The 27,255-nt window shown below is 35.0% G+C and overlaps 1 long non-coding RNA gene across 1 annotated transcript; it reads right to left on the reverse strand.

Moving 5' to 3' along the window:
- Positions 1-9,489: 9,489 nt before the first annotated feature.
- Positions 9,490-26,951, reverse strand: LOC105488513 (uncharacterized). The gene is made up of 3 exons (XR_011619362.1): positions 26,654-26,951; positions 13,446-13,535; positions 9,490-9,838 (listed from the first exon to the last, which is right to left on the reverse strand). It is a non-coding gene; the product is annotated as an uncharacterized lncRNA (long non-coding RNA).
- Between the last annotated feature and the right edge of the window lie 304 nt (positions 26,952-27,255).

The following is a 27,255-nucleotide window of genomic DNA, read 5'->3' on the forward strand; positions in this document are numbered from 1 at the left end:
TTTAGGAGACTCACTAAAAAATTACAACTGACTAGGAATTTGTTACTTCTGTGGCATACAACAATTTTACATGATAATTATAATTATTAATAATGACACTAAATCATATCAGAATTATAGAAGTTTCCCATAATTATGGAACACATACTGATAACATATTTATGTAAATACAGCCCAAAGAAAGCCAAATACCATTTCATATTTGACAATGCTTCTTGTATGATTTTTATACCAAATAAGACAAATATGTCATTTTTGGACTTTAGGGGACCTAATATCTAAAAGCATAATTAGGTTAGAAAAAGACATACATTATAATTTGATTTTGGAAACTTTTTCAAATATCAAAGGTTTAAAACACCAGATGTCACAAAATAGCCTCCCTCATTGCTAGTACAGCAGTCTGAGATCGAACTGCAAAGCAGCAGCAAGGCTGGGGGAGGGGTGCCCGCCATTGCTGAGACTTAGGAAGGTAAACAAAGCCTCCAGGAAGCTCGAACTGGGTGGAGCCCACCGCAGCTCAAGGAGACCTGCCTGTCTCTGTAGACTCCACCTCTGGGGACAGGTCATAGCAAAAAAAAAAAAAAAAAAAAAAAAAAAGAAGCAGCAGAAACCTCTGCAGATGTTAATGACCTTGTCTGACAGCTTTGAAGAGAGCAGTGGATCTCCCAGCATGGAGGTTGAGATCTGAGAACGGACAGTCTGCCTGCTCAAGTGGGTCCCTGACACCGGAGTAGCCTAACTGGGGGACATCCTCCACTAGGTGCAGACCGACACCTCACACCTCACATGGTGGGGTACAACTCTGAGACGAAGCTTCCAGAGCAAGAATCAGACAGCAGCACTCACTGTTCAGCAATATTCTATCTTCTGCAGCCTCTGCAGCCAGGCAAACAGGGGCTGGAGTGGACCTCAGGCAATCTCCAACTGACCTACAGCTGAGGGTCTTGACTGTTAGAAGGAAAACTAACAAAAAGAAAGGACACCCACACCAAAACCCCATCAGTACGTCACTAGTATCAAAGACTAAAGGCAGATAAAACCACAAAGATGGGGAAAAAGCAGGGCAGAAAAGCTGGAAATTCAACAATTTCAAAAAATCAGAGCACATCTCCCCCTCCAAAGGAACACAGCTCATCGCCAGCAACGGATCAAAGCTGGATGGAGAATGACTTTGACGAGTTGAGAGAATAAGGCTTCAGTCGATCAAACTTCTCAGAGCTAAAGGAGGAACTATGCACCCAGCCCAAAGAAACTAAAAATCTTTAAAAAAGAATGGAAGAATTGATAACTAGAATAATCAATGCAGAGAAGAACATAAACAAACTGACAGAGATAAAAACCATGACACAAGAAATACGTGACAAATGCACAAGCTTTAGTAACTGACTCAATCAACTGGAAGAAAGATTATCAATGATTGAAGATCAAATGAATGAAATTAAGCGATAAGAGAAGTCTAGAGAAAAAAAAAGGAAAAAGAAATAAACAAAGCCTCCAAGAAATATGGGATTATGTGAAAAGGCCAAATCTACGTCTGATTGGTGTGCCTGAAAGTGAAGGAGAAAATGGAGCCAAGTTGGAAAACACTTTTCAGGATATCATCCAGGAGAACTTCCCCAACCTAGTAAGGCAGGCCAACATTCAAATTCAGGAAACACAAAGAACCCCACAAAGATATTCCTTGAGAAGAGGAACTTCAAGACACATAATTGTCAGATTCACCAAAGTTGAAATGAAGGAAAAAACGTTAAGGGCGGCCAGAGAGAAAGGCCAGGTTACCCACAAAGGGAAGTCCATCAGACTAACAGCAGATCTCTCAGCAGAAACTCTACAAGCCAGAAGAGACTGGGGGCCAATATTCAACATTCTTAAAGAAAAGAATTTTCAACCCAGAATTTCATATGCAGCCAAACTAACTTTCATCAGTGAAGGAGAAATAAATTCCTTTACAGACAAGCAAATGCTTAGAGATTTTGTCACCACCAGGCCTGCCCTACAAGAGATCCTGAAGGAAGCACTAAACATGGAAAGGAACAACCGGTACCAGCCATTGCAAAAACATGCCAAAATGTAAAGACCATCAATGCTAGGAAGAAACTGCATCAACTAATGAGCAAAATAACCAGCTAATATCACAATGACAGGATCAAGTTCACACATAACAATAATAACCTTAAATGTAAATGGACTAAATGGTCCAATTAAAAGACACAGACTGGCAAATTGGATAAAGAGTCAAGACCCATCAGATTGCTGTATTCCGGAATCCCATCTCACATGCAGAGACACACATAGGCTCAAAATAAAGGGATGGAAGAAGATCTAACAAGCAAACGGAGAATAAAAAAAAAGGGGGGGGGTTGCAATGCTAGTCTCTGATAAAACAGACTTTAAACCATCAAAGATCAAAAGAGACAAAGAAAGCCATTACATAATGGTAAAGGGATCAATTCAACAGGAAGAGCTAACTATCCTAAACATATATGCACCCAATACAGGAGCATCCAGATTCATAAAGCAAGTCCTTAGAGACTTACAAAGAGATTTAGACTTCCATAGAACACTGGGAGACTTCAACACCCCACTGTCAACATTAGACAGATCAATGAGACAGAAAGTTAAAAAGGATATCCAGGAATTGAACTCAACTCTGCACCAAGTGGACCTAAAAGACATCTACAGAACTCTCCACCCCAAATCAACAGAATATACATTCTTCTCAGCACCACATCGCACTTATTCCAAAATTGACTACATAGTTGGAAGTAAAGCATTCCTCAGCAAATGAAAAAGAATAGAAATTATAACAAATTGTCAGACCACAGTGCAATTAAACTAGAACTCCGGACTAAGAAAATCAAACATCCATTTCAATACAAGACAACCCCAAATCAATCCCTTTTGTAAATCAGCCCATCCCTCATGGGAGTCTCATCTCTCAGTGGGTATAGTGATGTTTCCATATCTTCTATGTGGCCAGGAGCATGGTTCTCTAATCTAAGCATCAAAGAGCTGACTATTCCCCCATAACTGCCATTACCCACCCTCTAAATAATATTTCCTACTTATCTGTTTCCAAATTTCTCTCATAATACAAAATAGTTTCTGATACCCACAAATGTCAAAACTGTCAGATAAAGCAATACAACATAAAATAGCCTTAGATTTTGAGAGGGATCAATCCACTTTCAATTCCTGATGTTTTATTAGGAAATCAGGTTTTTCTCAGGATGGGAACTGTGGTTCCTCGTCTGTTTCTCCCCAGGAGATCCAGGATGTTGGAATTTATCTTAGGTTCTCTCATGTGGGCATCAGAGTGACAAGAAGACAACAAAGAGAAAAACAATCCAGTCAACTGAGAAGAAAAAAAAAAACTTTTTTTTAAAGAAAAACACAATTCAAGAAGAAGAAAAAGAAAAAGGGCTTTTAAATATATATGCTTGGATATCTACTTTTAATTAAGCTGATTTAAACCATAGAGCTCTTTAAAAAAAAAAAAAAAAAAAAAAAAGTATTTTTAAATCTTACTAACTTCAGCCAGGACAGACAATATTTCTGGCTTTTGACTTCTACCACAGGTAATGACCTGCATTAAATTAATAACAAGTGTTAAACAAGGTTATAACTTAACCATAAATGCACAAGGTGTCTCAAAGTGATGGTAAGCAGTTTTTTTTTAAAGAATTAGAATCTCTTCCAACTATACTACAAGGGTACAGTAACCAAAACAGCATGGTACTGGTACCAAAACAGAGATATAGACCAATGGAACAGAACAGAGCCCTCAGAAATAATACCACACATCTACAACCATCTGATCTTTGTCAAACCTGACAAAAACAAGAAATGGGGAAAACATTCCCTATTTAATAAATGGTCCTGGGAAAACTGGTTAGCCATACATAGAAAGCTGAAACTGGATCCCTTCCTTATATCTTATAGAAAAAATTAATTCAAGATGGATTAAAGACTTAAATGTTAGACCTAATACCATAAAAACCCTAGAAGAAAACCTAGGCAATACCATTCAGGACATAGGCATGGGCAAAGACTTCATGTCTAAAACACCAAAAGCAATGGCAACAGAAGCCAAAATTGACAAATAGGATCTAATTAAACTAAAAAACTTTTGCACAGCAAAAGAAACTACCACCAGAGTGAACAGGCAACCTACAGAATGGGAGAAAATTTTTGCAATCTACTCATCTGACAAAGGGCTAATATCCAAAATCTGCAAAGAACTCAGACAAATTTACAAGATAAAAAAAACACCCCAATCAAAAAGTGGGTGAAGGTTATGAACAGACACTTCTAAAAAGAAGACATTTATGCAGCTACGAGACCCGTGAAAAAATGTCCATCATCACTGGCCATCAGAGAAATGCAAATCAAAACCACAATGAGATACCATCTCAAACCAGTTAGAATGGCAATCATTAAAAAGTCAGGAAACAACAGGTGCTGGAGAGAATGTGAAGAAATAGGAACACCTTTACACTGCTGGTGGGACTGTAAACTAGTTCAACCATTGTGGAAGACAGTGTGGTGATTCCTCAAGTATCTAGAACAAGAAATACCATTTGACCCAGCCATCCCATTACTGGGTATATACCCAAAGGTTTATAAATCATGACGCTATAAAGACACAGGCACACGTATGTTTATTGTGGCACTATTCACAATAGCAAAGACTTGGAACCAACCCAAATGTCCACCAATGATAGACTGGATTAAGAAAACGTGGCACATATACACCATGAAATCCTCTGCGGCCATAACCAAGGATGAGTTCATGTCCTTTGAAGGGACATGGATGAAGCTGGAAACCATCATTCTTAGCAAACTATTGCAAGGACAATAAAACCAAACACCGCATGTTCTCACTCTCAGGTGGGAATTGAACAACGAGAACACTTGGACACAGGGTGGGGAACATCACACACTGGGGACTGTCATGGGGTGGGGGGAGTTGAGAGGGATAGCATTAGGAGATATACCTAATGTAAATGATGAGTTGATGGGTGCAGCACACCAACATGACACATGTATACATATGTAACAAACCTTCACATTGTGCACATGTACCCTAGAACTTAAAGTATTAAAAAGTAATAATAATAGTCTCCCCAAAGGCAGTTCAGGGGAAGGAAGAATAAAGACAGGCTATCAGAAGCTATCCATGAGGGAAAGAAAAAAATATCAATAAATGGCAGAGTTACAAAAATTACAAACCGGAAAGAAATCAATCCTGAAGCTGAGAATTGAAGCTGAGAATTGAAACTGGGCTGCCATGTTCAAAGGACAAAGCCTTAACTATTAAGCTAAATAGCATTGAGCAGTTTCTTTTGCTCTTCCCAGAAGGAGTTTAGAGCAGCCAATTTCAACTTTGCAAAGACTTTTAACTGCCCAAGAATTTTTAGGGCTTACCATGATACAAACTCAAAATTCTTGTCTTCTGGTGGATGGTAGTAACCAAGAGAAAGTGTCTCTGAAAGACACAAAGCAAAACAGAAATTTCATTCGGTATTGGCTTCAGGGAACTGCAGCAAAGTTTGTAAATAGCCAGCGTACAGGACTGGCTTGAAAAGTAGGTTTATAGGGGTCCTAAACCTGCATTATATCCTGTGATATCCCTCTGTCCATCAAAGAACACAGAGAAAACAAACTCTTTGCGCAAAGTACACTAGACTTGCTACACCATAAGACTAGTCTCACAAATCCTTTTTCCTAATAATCAAATCCTTGCAGAGGAGACAAACAGTGATGCTTGCCATTTAAACAAAAACACGCAGAGTGACAGAGAGAGAGAGAGAGAGAGAGAGAGAGAGAGAGAGAGAGAGAAAGGTTAGCAACTTGGCTGCTAAGAAATTCTTACCCTTTTTGCTGGCCTACCAGGTTTCTGGGTTCCCTTTCTCTGTAGCTTCCAGAAGAGCAGAGTCACTTTGATGACTCTGCTCCCTGTACCATAGCTGTGTGGGTCAAGCCCCAGTACAAAAGAAAATCATCCTTTTATGTTTTATGATTCCATAGGCAAAAGCTTCTTAATTTTGCAAGATGTTGCCCAATGGGCTGCATGTGGAACCAAATTAACATTTTCCATCCCAGACAAAGAAAAATACATATAACAAAACAGACACTAGTCACTTCATTCAGCACCCAACATCCACCAGGCAAGGCTCAAACTTTCTCCCATTAGTTCCTGTCATACTTAATTCACTCAAGGTTGGGAAGGATGACTCTAACCAGGAATCCAGTGGATGGTCTCCAGGCAAGATGAAGGATCATCACCCCAAATCAGTTCTTATAAGGCTTTTTTTCAGGGCTCCACTGAATGTGATCCAACTTGCAGAGGGTCTCCAAATTAGGCCTGACGGACTTCTGTTAGCAATTCCTTCAGTGATCCCCTCCACAAATATGAACACACAAACAAGAACAAGAGGGAGAGAAGGCCTTCCAAATCAAGATCCCTAATCAAGAATTCCAACATTATTCCTTCCAAACTAACCTCCTATTCTCTGTCTGAAAAGTCTCCCCCAAAATCTTCCAAACTGAGGAGAATACTCTTCCTACTAATTAGGGAGAGCCAACTGAGACCCCCAGAGGAGCTGAACTAACTGGAGGAAGGAAGGAGGTGTTGGCAGCACCTAGAATATTTACCAAATCAGATACCTGGTAAAAGAACTTGTATTAGTCTGTTCTCATGCTGCTATATAACACTTCCCTGAAACTGGATAATTTATAGAGGAAAAGAGGTTTAATTGACACAGTTCCACATGGTTGGGGAGGCTTCAAGAAACTTATGCCCATGGAGCAAGGAGAAGCAGGCACCTTCTTCACAAGGCAGCAGCAGAGGGAAGAGCATGTGAAGGAGGAACTGTCACTTACAAAACCATCAGATCTTATGAGAACTCACTCATTGTCACCAGAAAAACATGGGTGAACCAACCTTATGATCCAATCACCTCCTTCCCTCAACACATGAGGATTACAGGTCCCAGCCTTGATATATGGGGATTACAATCTGAGATGAAATTTGGGTGAGGACACAGAACCAAACCATATTAGGGCTACAGGTATAGCCACTCCATGATGGATGGGGCTACAGACAGACACTCCATGATGGGGCTACAGACACCCTCTGGTAAGCTACAGATAGACACCTCACCATGGGGCTATAGACAGACACCCCACCATGGAACTGCAGTTGTATGATGTCTCCCCAGGACCATTTCTCTGTTTCAATTAAGTCCATGCACATTGGATGGACAGCACCTTGCCAGAAGACATAGGATCAGAGTCAGTCCCCAGTCTAAGAGAACTGGGTGGCCACTTGGGCTGGCCTCTGGATCTGTCACTGTATGGGGGCTACCAAACCATGGGCAGGTAGCCACAAGGGCAGTCATGGAGGAGCCCCCAAATTTGTAACCACCCACTGGATTTACCTTGCCTGCTGCCTAGACAGATTCTATTTATCAAGACAGGGGAATTGCAGTAGAGAAAGAGTAATTCATGAAGAGCCAGCTGTGTGGAAGACTGGAGTTTTATTATTACTCAAATCAGCCTCTCTTTGTGGTATTTATCCTTGACCCATGGATTTAGAAATGTTTCTGTTTTTTTTTGTTTTTCTTTTTGTTCATTTCCAAACATATGGGTGTCTTTAAGTTACCTTTTTGTTGCTCATTTTGACTTTATTTCCACTGATGACAGGGAATATATCCTGTATAAGTTCAGTCTTCTGACATTTGTTACATCTTGATTTATACTCTAACAAACCTTAAATGATGTTAAATATTGAGTTTGATCTTGATATAAAATTTGCAGTTTCGGCATTTATTATCAATTAAGCCCAGATTTTAGTCACCTTGTTGAAATCTTCAGTTTTGAACAAACAAAATCTATTAGCTTCTGTTAGTATTAGTTTTTAAGATAAATATGTTAAAATATGCAGCTAAAGTTTTTGCATTTATTTACTTTTCTCTTACTCTTAGCAAGTGATTGACAGTATTAATAATCTCAGATTATTTTATATATTTATATATATTAATAATTCCAGATTATTATATTGGGCTGTCTTCTTTACCTTGGCTGTATAATATTTATAAGCAGAGTTTTTTTAAATTTTTTTCTAATTATTCTCAGTATACTTTATGTACATTTACTAGTGCATCATTGCCTGAAGATGAGAGTCTGATTTTTTCTTTTCCTATGTTTTTTATTAGCTGCTTATCCTACTCATTGGTATTAAGTTAATTTACCTAACAATGTTGTTTTGTTTCTTAATGTTTTTTTTTTTTTCACTTGGATATTTTTGAAGACCATTTTCACTGTGGTCTCTAAATATTAATTAACAACTTTAACATTTTTAAATATACATATTGTATAACATTTGAACTTTTTTCTGTTACATCTACTTATGTGGGTGTACTGATGCTCTCATCTTTGGTATTAATTATTTCCTTTTTTTTTTTTTTTTACATATTTTGTTAGTGTTTACTTGTTCTTCTTCAGCTTAACTTTTGTTTGTTTTGTTTTTCCTGCAAAATCCCATGTTCCCTGGATTGCAAATGAATCTCTGCAGTGAAGTTTACTGCCTGCTTTTACTGGGCAACTGCTTTTTGAACTACCTCTAGAATTTGCGTCCTTTGGTTTTATTCCAAGTAGACTAGAATAAGTATAAGGAAGCAATCACTTTGACATCCCCGTAGTTTTCTGTTTTTCTAGGATAAACTTTAGTTTAATAGATTCTAAGAACACAAAGCTATTCTGTGGCTCTTTCTAATTTTGCAGAATTTTCTTGGTAGATGGCACCTAATTTTGTGTCCTGAACATGACGAAATGGAGATATAAAAGATTACATCTTGAGGAATGTACACTCCACCTGATTTTTTTTAGAAAATAAGAGGCATTGGAATTTTTCCATATTTGGAGCAGTCTAGACATAACCTGTGGATTTACCCTGGTTATGAAATCACCCTATACCTAAACAAATAAAGTATTTCTTAGATTTTATTTAGTTTTAATGCTATTCTCTCTTGCTTAAAGTAATAACACTAGTTTTGGAAATAGTGTATTTTGTTTTGAGTTCTGAAACTGACACTCACAATTGTATTGAGTGATGTGACAAACACTTACAATATGTCAAGCCATATTATCACATCATTTGGTACCGAGAATATAGAAATGAGTCAAAGAGAAAGTGTTTCATCTTAATAAATCTTGCAGCAGTATGTAATACTGGAAAGTTATTAAGTTTCACTAAACCACATTACAAATAAATTTATATTATGGAAATAATACTTGCTCTATTTAACTCAAAGGGACTTCATGAAGTGGAAATTAGTACAAGGGAAATCACATATATAAAATCATGTAGAAGAAAACTAAAAATGTATCTTTATTTTACTTTTTTATTTTCATAAATTACAGTAGCTTAAATTATTACGTTATCTTCCAGATAAAGTACTGTACTCTCCCAGAAATTTGAATTCCAAGTTACTACTACCAAGCCTAACCATGTGATTACTCTTTACTGTTATCATATGCTCTTTGACATTACTCCATGAAAATTTTCAAATGGACTACCACCCCTTTTTTAATAGATTGGACTGACCACCTATCTTTCAAAACACTTGTTTAGTTAGGATTAATTGATTGTAAACTCTCCATCCATTTTTTCTTTAAGTTTTAGTTTTCTTCTTTGTTGTTTTGCTGTTTGGTAAATATAGTAAAATTAAAACATGCTTGCTATCTCTGATGTCGGAGCAACTCTTAAACTCATTGAGAATAACAGCAATTCTCTTTTCTTTATCCTTGTCAGAATGTCTTCCGAAATTCACTGTAAGTCAAACAACGTTTATTGAGTTACTATTAAGTGTTAGGCATTATCTAGACACAAGAGGTACAGAGATTAATAAACAGTTATCTACATTCAAGAAATTTATAATCTTTTGAAAGTAACAAATGTGTATGCAACTAAATATACGATAAATAATAGAGGTACATGAGCCTGCTCAAAGTGAGATTCAAGCAGAGAGGAGGAAGCAATTTATTCTGACACAGGGAACTGGGAAATGCTTCATGGTACAGGTGGCAAAAGGGTTCAGTAATTAGTATATGGAGGAAATAATTTTTTCCATCCGTGCACCTGCTGCTATAGTTTCTTGCTGGCAATGTAAGAGTTTTAAGGCTCCATTCAGGCCCAAGTAAATCTTTAAACACCTTCGAGTTTTAAGACATTTCACTTCTGGCCCATCAATAGTAAATTTACAACCTACAGGTCAGAACCAAAAGCTTTTCAAAGTGTAATTGACAAATACCAGGGAGCATCTCACTTCATCATGGAAACTTTAAAACTTCTAAATGAACCTGGAGAACATGTGGTGCATTGCCTTCAATCGGGATTACTTTGACTCTTTCTCCCAAATTCCATGGGGAGTTAAAAACAAATTTCAGAGGGTCAAAATAATCCTAAAAGCCTCTTACAACAGCATGTAGGAAGCAATACTGAGTTCTCACGGTCTCAATATGACACAAATTTATATCATGTGTCAAAACCCTAGAACTAATTTCGCAGCACACTAAATCTGGTGCAACTTCAGCTTGCAGTTTAAGATCCACTCATTATTTCCTTTATTATAACTGTATCCAGCAGTGACTTTAACTTTCTTTCCTGTTCATGAAATTTTTGGAATGAGTGAGAAAAACATGTATTGTTTTGTAATGCTTAGTAATTGAAAGAATAGCTAATATTACTGTTATTTTTATGTTATTACATATTTGTGTAGAATCAGACAAATCTATGATTTTTATTAATTTTTTTAGCTTAACAGAAATGTATTTGCTCAAAGTTCTGGAGGCTAGAAGTCCCAGAGGCCTTTATTTCTGGCTTGCACACAGCCACTTCCTCACCATGTCCTTCCACGGGGAGTGGGGAGAGGTAGCACACAAGCTGTCTGGTCTCTTATGAGGACACAAATCCTAGTGGATCAGGGTCCACCCTTAATACACCACTTAATCTTAATCAACTCTTTATAGACCCTGTCCCCAAATACAGTTACAGTGGGGATTAGAGCTTCGTCTAATATTAAGGGGATGCAGTCAGTCCATTAGCGCTCTCCTTCCTGAGGGCTCTAACCACATCATGCACATAACTCATTTGTAGCCTGTATCACATGGTGCTTTTAAAATTTGAATTCCTGCTTATGAATGCTGATAAACGGATCACTTATTTTTATATTAGGCCTGTAAATTTACGTCTTTGTAAATATGATTATATTTAAAGATGTAGTAACTCATAGAAGTAAAATGAGTTGAAAATTTCAGTTAAGCAACCCATCCAGAAATAGAATACTATTGCTACTCTGTCTTTGCTATATGTGGGTCTGTTTTTAAACATATTCACTTCAGGATCTAATAATTGCCTTGTTATTGTTGCTGTTGTACTAACTAGTGAGTTTGTCAGTTCTTTGGATTTTGTAGTTTCTATGCTGCTGTTAGGCACTTGAGTAGATTACTGCATAACCACAATAATATTCGATATCTTATAATTATGAATACTGTGAAAATATTCATTTAACTTGCAAAAAATGTGAAATATAAACCATATTTTATTTTGATTGTTTTCCTACTGTTTCTTATATTTTATACACAATGGCAGTAGGATTTTCACTGCTTTCCTAGATGTTCTAAAGAATAATTTCATATTTATTCATGAGGAAACAAAAAGAATTTAGCTGAACATAAATCTTTTCTTGGTAAAGGTGGCATATCCTGATTTGAAATAACTCTTCTGAAGTTTCTTCTTTCTAGAAAATATATTCTTTTAATTTTTCAAAAAATATTCTGTTTGTTTTCTCTTATGAATGTTTAATAAATATTTTTTACATATTTATTAAGTATAATTTCCAGAGGCAATATATATATAATCATACATATAAATGCTTATATAATAATGTATTAAATGACTTACTTAATGAAATTTGGGTTTTTACAATACTTTCTTCCTCGGTCTGTAGTATCAAAAAGTATGCTTTTGAAATAAAAGTCACAATATTCACACACCGCTATGCACATAACCATAAGTATACTCTTTTCTTGATATTTAAAAACAGATATTGAATCTTATTCAATGTTGATAAGGTAATTGGTGACAAATGGTAATTTTAAAAGCCCTTTATTGTTACTATACATAGACTGTTTTTCTTGTCCAGTAGAACTATAAGAATCAGACCTTAAATGATATCTATGAAATATTGCTTGATTGATAATATTTCTCCCTTATATCTTTTACATTAATTGGTGCTGAAATGTACAAAAAAAAATTTATTGTAGACAGAAAAGGAAAATTCTATATGGATAATATAGGCAATTGTCTCTCTGATATTTAGGGCGATATAAAAAATCTGCCATACTGCCCTACTTCTTTACCTCAGTCCCACCCCTCAAGAACTAGAAGACAAGAATACTTTAGAGACACAGACAGAGAGGGACAGGTTAGATCACTAGATTGATATGAGTTGGTTTCAGATAAAGCAGTTTCTGAGAGATAGTGGGAGGGAAATTGCAATGGAGTTGTAGGAGTAGAAATGGGGATATTTGGAATACAATTATTAGAAGGGGTCAGTTCTGTGGAAATCTAGGGCATAACAGAGAAAAAAAAGAAAGGAGAAAGGAGATGATAAAAAGAATACATATGATTAGGATAAAAGAAATCCTATTTGCACTCTTGCATGAAGCTGATCTTCCCCTGAGGTCTGAGCATAATTAGAGGGCAAACAAGACAATTAGGTCTTGCAGATTGATATTTTACATAGATCCCCGCTTAGCTACTTATTCTTTTATTGTTCCTCCAGGAAATCTAAATATTCATGTTTTAAATCATGTCCTAACTTGTTTTTTGAGATGGTATCTATGAAAGTATTTCTTCATTATTTCTCCATAAAGATGTTGTTAGAAAAAATAATATTTTAGTAGCAATTGCAATTTTACTGAGAAATGATTACACAAAACTTAATTATAAGGCAATCAGAATTGTGTTTATTTGATGAAAAAATATAATTTTTCATCACTATTTATTAAAAATTAATGCTGAAAGAGATTGAGAAGTCATTACAGAACAAAACACAAATGTCAAATCTTAAAGGGAAAGTGTGACTAAATTTTAAGAGGATTTGAATATGAAAAGTGTGCCTTAAAATCACAAATCCATGAATGTCTTTTTGGAGGGATGTGGATCTCTAATAGCTCTTTTTTTCTAGTGAGAGTAAAGATAGCTTATCCTTTGATGTTTAAGCTGCGAATGTTAATGGCTTTTAGGTATTATGGATAAGTAAATGCTCTGGGTGATGACATTTTATAAATGATTTTGAATGTTATAATTCAACCTGGGCTCGCCCCTCTTATCTACTAGCATTAAGAACCAATATAGTATTTAATCAGCCTACCAGATTGTCCATGATTTAGAGATGTGAGCCTGTCCTGATGTATCTTCTAAGGGATCCAAAGGATGGTTTTCAGGGGTGTAGAAGAAGATTCTGAGCCAATTCAAAAAAAAAAAAAAAAAGACCTAAATTATCCATCCTAAATTTACTGCTTTACAATTTAGATAAAACTTCTTAAGGATCTGGTTCTCTTTTTGTTAGGAGGTTACACTTTAGAATAATCCTTTAAGCTTCTATTGACTTTCAAAACTTAAAAACTGAAATCTCTGGTTGAGGAACATAATTTCAAAACTAAAATTTTAAATTGCTTATCATCCATTAGTGGGTATCTCTCTGTAACCCTGCTTCCTCATGGTATGCAAAAGAACAGTAATTAGAACAAATGGTATGGGGCTGGGGCATAATGAACCAAGGGGTATATGTATTTGTTTATGTCACAGGGATGTACTTGAATTTCCTTTCAAAGTTTTGCTTTTTTTTAAACTGATCTTTTTAAGTTAAAAACACCTTACTCCCTTAAATATTTATTGGGAAATTTAAATAATATGACAGGCTTTCTTTTGAGTTTTGCATCATTGAAAATAGAGCAGTCCAAAGTCCAGGTTTATTTAGGTTTTTTGTGTGTGTGTGTGTGTTGTAAACATATTAGAGTTTATTAGACACTTCAGTACCCCTTATACTTGTCAAGGTTTTATGCTTCCAAAAGAGACAAAGTTTCTTCCATCTGTAGAACTCCTTTTAGTCTGCATTTTTAAACTGGTAGTCTGCTGAGGATTCTATTTTTCTGTAAATATATATGTAATCTTAATTTTGGGATATTTTTACTAGAATTTTATAATTCTATAATTTCAGTTTTACTCTTTTCATATTCTAAATAAGTTATTCCATCATCTTCTGGCTTTCAACTGTTTTGTTTATAAATAACCTTAATATCATTATTGTTTTATTGTTCTTTTGAAGGTAATCATTTTTTCTCTGACTGATTTTAAGATTTTTGGATTTTTACAGTTTGATTATGGTGTACTACTGATTCCAACCTTGTTCTTTCTTGAATATGTGGGTTAATATATTTCACTACTTTGAGAAATTTATCAGCCGCTATTCTTTCAAATATTGCTCTGTTTCATTTTTTTCTTGTCTCCTTTGGGACTCTATGCATCTGTTATGCCTCTTGTAATCTGATGTGATTTTTTTTCCTTTTCATCTCTTTTTTTCATCCTCTCTACTTCAGTTTATTTTTTATTAAACTATCTACAAGTTTACTAATCTTAGTTCTTGTTCTGTCCAGACAATGACAAAATCATCAAATGAACGTGAAAGTTAAGATTTTGTATTTTTGAATTATAGGATATGTATTTCATTGTTTCTACAGTTTTCAAATTGGTTGAAATACTCCCTAACATCTATTTCCCTGTCTTTTTTTTTTCTGTGTATATATATATATATTTTTTTTTATTATACTTTGAGTTCTAGGGTACATGTGCATAACGTGCAGGTTTGTTACATACACTTTTGCCATGTTGCTGTGCTGCACCCATCAACTCGTCAGCACCCATCAACTCCTCATTTACATCAGGTATAACTCCCAATGCAATCCCTCCCCCCTTCCCCTCCCCATGATAGGCCCCAGTGTTTTTATTTAGGTTTTATTGACATTAATTTTTCACATGACTAGAAATGGGAAAAAAAATCAAACTTTCTGGTTCAACATGATTGAAACGGTATATGCAATTTATTTATATGTATACAAGAGTGAAGCAAGAATGACACTTGATAGTGAAGATCAATATAAGCAGCCATTCAAAGTCACCCATGGATAAAACATTAAGGCTGATTGTACTTATGTGAAGAAAAGTTGTTTAACCTCAGATGTAGTAAAAATAATTATGACGGCTATAAACTCTAAAGAAAACTATGAGTGCAATGATTATTAGATACTATTTCAATATTGTATTTTACATAATGCATCTGGGTGATATATAGTGCTACCTAAAATTTAAGTATGTGACTAGATATAAGATTATGGCTAGCTATATTTGTTATATATACTTTGTTAAATATTATCATTATGAAGTTTATGTAGTAATCGAGATGAATAATTTTAATATATCAAAATTGTGTCTATACTATCATTACAGCTCAGTAAAACATTTCTCATAAGCAAAGAATAGATTTTGCAAGGGAAATAGTTGATAAATTAGGAAACCATAGTGAATTAACATTTTTTGCAAGGTAGACCAAAAATTTAAAGAAAAGAGTGAGGTCATAATTTTACACACAGTTAATATCACTTTTTTTTTTCTATTTAATGTGCCAAATTTTTGCAATATTTTTCTAGTATTAATTAAAAAAATCTTCTTTTGAAGTCTGCATATAACTACTCTTCTATTTTATTATATGGCCTCCTTTATTAATGGGGCACCTATTCACTGCACACTTCATGAAAGAGTGGATAACAAAATGTTATTCATATTGAGGAATAAAGATAATTTAGGCAAAGCACTTACTGAACAATTATCCTGAATGAGTCAAGGGAGCAATGCCCTCATGAAACTAATACTCACGTGTATGTAAACAGTTCAAAGTAGTTTTAGAGATAAATTAGTCAAACATCGTCCTCTGAGTTTGGTAATTATTCTCACGCTTTATCATTTGATCTAGGTTCATAATATATAGAGGCCTCAAGGCCCAGGCACACATTAAGTTGGCAGAAATAAACTTATCATATAACTTCTTATTCATCACTTATCCCTTATTCATTCATATATATGTAATCTATTAACATGCCCATTACATCAAAATTATATCTTTTGCTCTGTCTAAAATATATCACTCACATTTCTGAAAAAAAAAAGGATTAAACAAAAAAGTAAGTGTTTTGTTTGTTTGTTTGTTTGTTTGTTTGTTTTTTGTTTGTTTGTTTGTTTTGAGACAGAGTCTCGCTCTGTCGCCCAGGCTGGAGTGCAGTGGCCGGATCTCAGCTCACTGCAAGCTCCGCCTCCCAGGTTTACACTATTCTCCTGCCTCAGTCTCCCAAGTAAAAAAGTAAGTGTTACATGCACATACATCATTATTTCAATTAGGTTATGTTATTTGTGATGTAGGATTTATATATAAACTTCAACTAATGCATATAAAAATATTTCAGTAAGTCCTTACTGTACCCCAGCAGAGGTAAAACCCCAAAGCACTTTATGATGTCTTTATTATAGAATTAGCTACTGCTGTAATTGTTAATTATTTTTCCTATAATTTGAGGACTCCTGGTTATATTGAAAGTTATCTTAGTGACTGACATAGAAATGTTGCTCATAAATTCTTACCAGAATAACTTCCATGTTCTTCCATGACCTAGCTAGTTAGCCCTTCCTTCGAATTTTAAAAAGTTAGTATAAAATAAAAGTATATATTTTATAGTGGCAGAAGTTTTATATGATAAAATTCATGCACTATGATTGTTCATGTATCTCACTACATACAGAAAGCTTTCAATGAGAAAGAAAAACAAAAACACCAACAAAAAGCAGATAGAACCAGACAAAATAATAATAATAGCAACAAAAATTCAGACAAAAATATAGGCAAGAAAAATACACCAAATCAAATAGCATAGTGATAATTTCATAGGCAATACAACTTGTAATAAAGTATAACAACTCTGTACCTTTTTATGAATTAAAATAACATACAAGTTTTTGAGAAAATACCACTGCTATTCAATGCAATTATAATATTTTGGATTTTTTATTTGCTTGTCTTGATTTTTCAACATTTACATGATGTACAAGTTGAGGTTTATCAATAAAATTACCAAAATATGAAATATTAAACTGGAAACACATGGATTTTGTTTTAACAAACTGCATTTAGAACAAATATAAATTAACTGACAGGTAAGTGAAAATAATTACACAAAACAATAAAATAATGGAAACTCAAACTTAAAACCAATATAGCAGGCCATATAGCCCATACCTAAACACTGGTAAGAGTAGTATTTCTGAGGTATCTTCTACTACCCTGAGATACCTACATGGGTAATAATCAACACTGAGTATTTCCTTTGCTATTGGCTTTAGGTGACCTGTTTTTTACACAGATTCATACATTTCGGTAGGGAATGAACTTTCTGAATTTTTTTCTCTCTCCCAACCAGTTTGCTTACCCCAGAAGAAATATTAAAAGAAAATAACTCTTAGAACATATACAAATGATGTTTTAAAAGCATATATCATACATAACTGTTTTAATAAAAAGACACTAAAGTTAAATACAGGTAGACTCAACATGAGGGTACTAATTTAGATTATACTTTTGCTTTTGTATGTGAAAAACAATTTAACTAGCGTTATCTTAGTATATTCTTGGTCTAATGAACTAAACACCATTTAATTTCACAATTTCTATTTGGTTTATGATGACCCCAGGTATTTCAAAACAAAATGATGAATATGAGGAATAATTATTGGGGATTACTATACAAGCCAACATTATTCATTTTAAGTAAGTGTTCACTATACGTATAGTGCTGCATATCTTTATTAAACCATATTAGACCTCATGATTAATCAAAACTTGTTATGGATGGCTTCCATTTTGACAGTAATTGCCATTGTATAAATGTATGTTCATATTGCTTAACATACCTGAAAATTTATTGTTTTTAATGAAATTTTTATTTAAAAAAAGATTATAAAATACCACGGTTTGCCCTAGAAATCATGATTAATAATTAGAAGAATTATTAACTCTTATCAACTCTTACAGATTTGTCTAAAAGTTTGTATCAGCTAAACAATTACGAATCTTACTTAAAGCGTATGTAAAACAATTTATAATACATTGTATGAGATTGGTCAGGGTGGTGGGAAAAATTGTAGAAAGGTGTGTGTGAGTGAATTTTTTCATCCGTTGCTCAGTCACGGTCTGTGCGCTGGACCCAGCAATACATTGCAATTAAATGAATTCTTGAAAATAAGCAATTGTAAAAGGCATTGACTATGCTGATATTGTATCAGTGTTAAAATTCCTGTGTGTAAGAATTTTAATATAGCCATGTAGGAGAGAGTCGTCGTTTTCATAATGATAAATGTTAAAATATTTAGGGGTGCAGTGCTATCATATCTACACATAATTCTAATTCTCATATGTTTCATTCCCAAATGATGTATGTGCAGAAGAGGCAGAGAGCGAGAAAGAAAGGTTAACAGTCAGTGAATGTTGATGAGGAGTACACAGATTGCTGTTTTGCTATTTTATTACTCTTGCAACTGTTTAAAATAAAAATGGGAGAAAATAAAAGGCAAAAATATTTTCATAGATTCCATTAGATGCTTTCTTTTACAACATGTGGATGCTGGTGATTGTAAAAATATAAAATAAAATTCCATTGTTTCTATAGCTTTTTACTTTTGTAAAATACTTTCACAAGTTAAATTTCTTTTATATTCATATGAAACATTTATTAAAGAACAGAATAAAATAATCATTATTGATTAAAGATTTGCCAATTTCCTGGTTTGTAACATAAATTAATTCATTTATTCCCTTTCAATTTTAAGAAATTGATGACATAGTTATGCTATTACTTTTTATAATGTAAGGAAGTAAAGACAAAGTGACTGAGTAATTAAACTCACAATGTTAACAGGATAGCCTGAAATCAAAGTTAGTTCAATTAAATCCCCAAAGCATACAGTCTTAGCTTTATTTCAAATATAAACAAATTTGCACTTGCCAGAACTTAATGCTCCTAGCTGGTTAGTGATCAGATGGGAGAAATATGTCAATCACTTGAGTGTTAATCGTTATACTATTTCTGTTGGCAGTGATATTTCTGAGAACGATCTAAATTTTCAAATCGTTAGCCTAGCTGTAGTTTTATAAAGATTATCTTATTTTTACAAATAGGTTGGAGAGAAACCAAATAACTTTATAACCTTTTATGTAGTATTCTCAAAAGTGCCCACACAGTCTGCTAAAACATTATTCAGTTAGGTGTATTGGCATATTTATTCAAATGATAGCTCTGGCCACATCTAAAACAAGAGAAGCAGTAATGAAATTACCCCATTCATGATGGCCAGTCAGCGGTAAGTATGGATTTCCACATCATTGTTCAGCCAGGGAGAACATTATGAAATATGAAAGTAGCTGAATAATAGGGGTACAGGAGATGGTAACTGTCCAATTCATGAGCTGCTTATAATACGAATCTCAGTCACCACATAAATCAACTAGGAAGACAGAAACCTATGACACTACAGAACATTAGATTTACCCTTGGTAACTCTACTTCAATAAATCTCAGAAATCCTTAGGTTCTTTAACATCAAATACATGTTAGGAAAACACCTTGAAATATTTTACGTGAATGTTATGTAATTCTCATTTTAGGTTTTGTGCTTTTTTAATCACCAGGATTGGTATATATTCAGTAGTAGTACCTGCATTCATTGGTACTTTTTTTTCATGATTTAACAATAAACATTAGATTAAACCAATCTCAGCCTTACTTTGAATGGATGCATTTAAATTGAAGAAATATATGCACATTTCTTCTTTTGGATCAAGGTTTCCTGTACATTGTTTTTCATAATATAGGCATTTTTCTTACATATGATATACTACTTGATTGTTATCTGAAAATTACATCAAATAATAAATTACATAACAGAAACAGCAAATCTTTCAATGCCATTCATTTTTTTTATTTGACCTTTCAAGGACATTTATTCAGTTTTTCTTTCCATTTCTCCTATTAGGTTTGCACACACTCACAGAAAGACCTCTTTCAGAAGTTTCAAAAAGTAAGTAATTGCAAAGACTGCTCCTTGAAAATACTAAGACATTTCTTTGAAGATACAAGTATTTATGAGAGCCTAGTAAAAGACATTCATGCAAGTGTATTATGTAAATTGCAAAATCAGCTTGCTCTACCAAGATCTAGGAATTTCCTAAATCAAGCAGAGCCAAGTGTGGAGAAAAAGAAAAAGACAATATAATAATTATCTGCTTTCTAGTCCTTCCTTTTTAGCCCCTGGAGAAAATAGTAGCCACCTTCTGTGTTAAACAAACAAAAAGAAGAAAAACAGCAAAACTGAAACAAACTAACAAACAAAAACCCCTCAATATTTGGTTTCCAATTTGTGAACCACTCCAATAGAGATAATTCTGAGAAGCATGTAACAACAAATAAGAAAGCGTGATATGTTTGCTTTGAAGTCACAGACTAGATTTCAATGGATAGCCAACTAGCATTGGAAATAAAAGAGTAAGTTCAATGTTGTATAAATTATTGGAGAAATAGACAATGGGTCTCCAGGGAAGTATCTGTTGGTTGAGATTAAGATTAGTATATTTGTGTGGGAAGATAACTGTATCTGCTCTGGGGTATAAGAAAAGAAAAGATATTGTTAGTTGGCATTGAAACACCCATCTTCATGTTTTAGGCTTATTTTTAATGTCCACCATTGGCTGTGGTATCTCCTAGTAACTTCATAATATTTTGAAAAGTAAATGATACATATTTTAAAATTGAAAGCTGAATTTCTAAAAAGGAATGCTATATTTAAAAGACTTCCAAAGTGAAACTCCAAGCACACACTAAATTAACAGCCTCCACAAAAAAATGGGCAGATGGCAGAATAATCAAGGAGGTCAGATGAGGTCCAATTTTATTTCTAAATAACTAGGTGAAATAAAACATGTTCTGTGTAGCAACTATTTGTTTACTACTGGGAGCAGTCTATGTGTAACAGACTCTACCACTGTCTCATTTCAAAGTGTCTTTGATTTAGAGTTGTGTAAAATTTCTGCCTCCTCAATGATCATTTACAGTGTCAGCTTTTTACTCTCATCACTCCACCCTCCCTCCAGCCGTCACAGGTTCAGAACAATATAACTTGATACAGGCAGGGTTATAAAGGCTATGCAGAGATTGTACAGAATTAACAGGAGAATTTTCAACAGATGCTGCTAGCCAGAATGGAGCTAAGGTTTAGTGACTCATCAGTGGACAATCATTGTGTCTCTTGCAGAAAACATGGATTTGCTCCCAAAGAATGGAGTGGTTTTCATGAACTCTTACTAAACACACTCTTTATTCCAATGTAGTTCTTTCAAGTCTCTGTAATGTATAAATTGTATGTGTATTTATTTACTTTTCTATGTTCTACATTATACTCATATGTATACACATCATATATACACCAACACACATACTAATTTTATTTTCTCCTTTTCACCTCATGTTATTAAATATTGTTTTATAACTTGATTTTAATGTTCTATCAGTGAGGTCAGGCTACCATAACAACATCCTACAGGCTGGTTGACTCAAACAATGTACATTTATCCTTTCACAGTTCTGGAATATGGAAGTCTCAGATCAACATGCAGAAAGGATTGGTTTCTGGTGAGGCTTCTCTCCTTGGTTTGCAGGTGGCTGCCTTCTCCCTGGATCTCATACAATCCTTCCTCTGTGCATGCATGGAGACAAATTTATCTGGTGTCTCTTCCTCTTTTACAAAGACATCAATTTTTATCATATTAGAACTGCACTCTTATGACTTCATTTAACCTAATATCTGCAAATACAGTCATATTGAAGGTTAAACCTTCAACGTAAGAATTTTGAGGAGAAAAAATTTAGTACAGAGCAAATCATTAAATTAAAGAACTATTATAAAATATGACTAACCATTATCTAATGATTTCAAATGATTTTAAAATTTATTATAATTAAAATAATGTTGAATTTAGATACATTGTGTGTTTTTCACCTAAGTCTTAGTATTTATATATACTACACTCTAAAGTCCTTGATGCATATTGTATAATTCATTACCAGAAATAATGAATAGATTTACATTCCCACCAGTGGACCTTTAGGGTGTTCAAGAAAACCAAAATAATAAGTGCAAGAATAAGATAGGGATATGGCTTATATTCCTACCTCTCTCTTCCAAGTCCATATCTGGACATGCCAGGAAAGCAAGAGGGAGTTAACTGAATCCAAGAATATGTCGAATTTATAAAACATCAAGTAGTTTAAGGAAAGTAAATATTTTTTAAAAAGTGTAAAAATAGATTTTAAAATGTCATTTGTATTGGTTGGAGTACATGCTAATAAGTTGTTATAATTAAGAAATGCAATATAGTGATTTAAATAAGAAAGAAGTTTATTTTTCTCCTACATAAGATTAGAGAATTTGGAAGGCAGTTCAGCACTTAGAAGCTCTTCCCTACATGGGAAGCTGGAGACCCAGATGATCAGATACAGGGGTCTGCTCGCAGACCCTGACCCAAATGATGGATGAATATAGTACACAGACACACAGATATTCTGCTTTGCCAGTCCGGCTGAGTGTCCAGGCCACTTACAGACAGCAAGCAAAGTGCTACAAACAGTTGTGACCACACCCTCAACTTGCCAGCAAGAGTAGCATTTACTCAGCAAAGATAATTGACAAAGGTCATGAATAAACACCACTAGAGGGTAATTGACATTTTGGACTTCCTGAGTAGAAAGCAGTTAAGCACCATGGGTAGAGGAATGTTTAGTCTTACCACCACATGAGTGAACAAGTTAGCTAGACAACTTCCCCACATTACTTTGTACCCACTTTAAGCTATTTACTCAAGCTAAGGATCAGGTTGCCTTCAGACATAACCCTTACTAAAGCTAGGCAAACTTCTTAGCCTTCCAAGAAGGTTTGTGGCTATCTCTATAGCTATCCTTAATATTTTTGTCACTGACCTGATTGAACTCCCACAATCAGACTAAGTGTCCTTCAGTATATAGTTTTACATTAGTGTCTGTCGATGAGAGACAGTCAAATGAAATTAGAAGGTGGAATAAAAAGAGATCATTATTTTCTAGAAGCTATTTCAAACAGGTGTGTGAATGTGATGACCTAGAATAAGACGTGTATCTAGAACATCTAAAGATTGAATGGTGCTGTGTATCTGATGGCAAAAAATGTAACAAACTGTGGGAATTTTCTAGAGTTATTTGAGAATTGTTGTGCCTTCAGAGTCCCAGAAAACAAACTGCGACATTCTTTGGCCTTTACTTATCCAATTATAGTAAGCTTCTGATTCTTTATACCAGAACTCTTCATACTTGTTTTTGTAATCAAATTTGAACCAACTTAGCATTATGTATCAAAAGTAGTTCAGAAAACAGAAGCTCAGTTTCCCAAACCTATCACTGGTTCTGTGTTCTAATGAAGTTTGAATGCAGTAATAAATTCATTATAAATACAATTTAGACACTGGTGTTTTATTGAATTCACGGAAAAATATTTTCTTCAATTATTAATTGTCCGGAATGAAGTACCTATACAAGACAAAGTGATGGGAAAACTCCTAGCCCTTTAGTTAAATATGGAGGAGAATAAATAATACAGGTATACAAGACCTGTTGGTTTAAGATTTGTACCACTTAAACTCTGAACAATTTGAGAAAAAAAAATTGTAAGTTTAGAGTTTTATATTCCCAGATTAAATCATGAGAGGAAAACTGAAGTACTTTTTTGATTACCCTGAAAATTTCCTAATTTCTTAAAGCAAAAAGTTAAATGTTCTGGTCTTTGAACAAGTTTGATTCTACAGAAGACTAAATTTCCTTGTGTATATTTAATTCACAGACTCCTCAGGTCATTTAAATTGAAGGTACAATGTTGATTAAGATAGAGACTAAGACCTTGAATTACAATGTAGACATTTGGCTGGATTCTAATGAGTAAAAAGACCTTGAAATTCCCTCTGAGCTTCCCTTGCTAATAGAAATAGCCATTCCTCCCCATTTAGAGGATTAGCTAAATCTTGCTTGACATCTGTGAGGTGATTTCACCTAATAGAGTAGCCTTTTAGGTAGACGCCGATATTCATTTCCAATATCCTTAACTTTTTTCCTGCTTTCAGACTCATATTTAGACTCAAATCCCAGCATACTGCAAAAGGATGACTTACTTTTGTCAGCCTAAACTGACAGGATGCCCCATGTACACTGAAGAATGGTATAATGTTGTTGGCTATATTACCTGACGAATATGAGTGAGAATAATTTCTAAGAGTGTTATGAACAGGTGCGGTGGCTCATGCCTGTAATTCTAGCACTTTGGGAGGCCAAGGCAGGTGGATCACCATCTGGCCAATATGGAAAAATCCTGTCTCTACTAAAAATACAAAAGTGGTGTACAGGAGTGTGGTGGCACACTCCTGTAATCCTAGCTACTCAGGAGGCTAAGGAAGGAGAATAGCTTGAACCTGGGAGGCACAGGTTGCAGTGAGCTAAGATCGCTGCATTGCACTCCAGCCTGCGTGATGGGAGCAAGACTCCATCTCAAAAAAAAAAAAAAAAAAAAAAGGAAGAATGTTATATCAGGAATGAAAAAAAAAATGTTTCATATAACTGATGTTACTGATATTAATACAATTAGCAAAAATGCTGAACAATAAATTTGGGCAATTAACAATATCAAATCTGTTATCTTGAGCATATGAAATTGACTATAACATGTTATTCATTTGTTTGAATGAAACCTGGGATCAAAAATGACCTACATCAAATAAAGTTGAGATTTCATCATGTCCTTGTTATACTGTAATGGAAGGAATCTAAAGGCTTTAAATGATAAGAGTGTAAGAGTAAATTCATTATATACGTCCTGCTTCATATCCCTCAACAATGTCTCCTGGGAGTATCCAGAGGACAGTTCCCCCACCAATACCTTGAGTAAATACGTTTGTGTAGGAAGTACCAACATCCTTGAAAATCTCTATATTGGCTATTCTCTGGAAGCCAGAGTTATAGATAAAGATATTGGTATTGCAATGAGCTCTTAAACTTTAGTAAGATGATAGGATTCTAGGTTTGCAGACTTCATATAACCATGAGAAATTAGGTCAGCATAGTCATCAAAATGGGCAGCAAGGCTGGCAATAATCAGAATGTTTTGACACACCAGACATCTTTGACATAGATGAGCATTTTATTAAAATCAAGTGTGGAAATTTCATGACTTACTTAATACCTAGACTTGAGCCATTAATTCACAGACCTAGATTGTGGACTCTGAGTCAATTAGGTAATTTGTTGCATTCTGAGTGTGTGACTTCTATCTTTGCATCAAAAGTGTTTACCTCCAATTAACACCTTCTCAGACAACAGGATTGGCTGTGAGAAAATCTAGGGCCAGCAGTCTATCAAGGAAGTTTCACATATCACATCCTCTCATATCTCATCGGTTTAAAATTGCTATCATGGCAATATATAGCTGCAAAAGAGGTTGAGAATGTAACCTGTAGCTGAGAAACTATATTTCTTTTCAAAATTCCAAGAATTCTATTACTAATCCAAAGGATTTTATCTACCACATTTGTAAAAGTGCTGATGTTTTCTTCTTTGGGACTGAAATTAATATAGTTTAACATTTTCTACTAGTACTACTGGTCTCTGCTCACTTAATGTACACAATATATTTATAATCTGGTTCCCCAAATGTGGAATAATACAAATTATTTGCAAGAAGTTATTTAGTACTTCTAAAAATTAATCATGGTCTTTGTCATAAAGTAAGTTTCAATAAATATCAGAGAATTGAAATTATAGAATCCTGTCTCTCTGATCATAGTGAGAGAAACTAAAAATAACAAGAGATAACTTGACAAAAACTGTTTTCAAATTTTAAAAACATTGCACTTTACATAACTGATGATGCTACAATAAAGAATAATTAAAATTAGAAAATACAACAATTATCTAAAACACACATGGGATTAAGCTAATGGAGTACTTCATATCAGTTGTGTACATAAGGAATGATAAAATTCTGAAAACAGTAAGTGAAGTGTTCATTACAAGAACTCAGGAAAAAAAACAGCAAAATTAAAAAGATCAATACAAACTTTGGTGTTCTACAATGAAGCCTTTTCTCCAGCATGCTCTTATTTCTCTCAACTTCTGAAACAAATAAAAATATACCCTACTGAGAGGTGACAACGTGCTAGCAGCCCTCGCTCCTTCTCAGCACCTCCTTGGCCTCTTCATGCACTCAGACCGCTCTGGAGGAGCCCTGCAGCCTGCCACAGCACTGTGATGGTCCCTCTCTGGGGCTGGCCAGGACAGAGCGGGCTCCCTCTGCTTGCAGGGAAGTGTGAAGAGAAAGGCACGGGTGGGAGCTGGGGCTGCCCATGGTGCTCACCGGCCCGCGCGGGTTCCGCGTAAGCATGGGCTCCGCAAGCCCTCCACTTGGCATAGCCGACCAGCACCGGCTGACCTTGATCGGAGGCTGAATTCTGTGCGTGGACCACAGTTCCCTCTTTGTGGGATTGCTGGTCACCATGGCGGGTCTCCCTCTCTTTCTCCCTTCCACTCTTTTCCTCTTGGTTGTCTGGGACAGCTCCCTCTGGGTTGCGGGAGAGCCCAGGTTATGTACTGCAAAGTCCCACAGGAGTTCCAGTGAGAGGTGAAGCCAGCTGGGCTTTGGGAGGGGAGGGTACTTGGAGAACTATTCCGTCTAGCTAAAGGACTGTAAATGCACCAATCAGCACTCTGTGTCTAGCTAAAGATTTGTAAATGCAACAATCAGCACTCTGTCAAAATGGACCAATCAGCTCTCTGTAAAACGGACCCAACAGCTCTCTGTAAAATGAACCAATAAGCTGTCTGCAAAATGGAACAATCAGCTCTCTGTAAAATGGGCCAATCAGCAGGATGTGGGTGGGGCCGGATAAGGGAATAAAAACAGGCCACCTGTGCCATCAGCGGTAACCCACTCCAGTTCTCTTCCAGGCTTTGGAAGCT

This window comes from Macaca nemestrina, chromosome 2 (assembly GCF_043159975.1).
Source record: "Macaca nemestrina isolate mMacNem1 chromosome 2, mMacNem.hap1, whole genome shotgun sequence".
In the NCBI taxonomy this organism is placed as follows: Eukaryota; Metazoa; Chordata; class Mammalia; order Primates; family Cercopithecidae; genus Macaca; species Macaca nemestrina.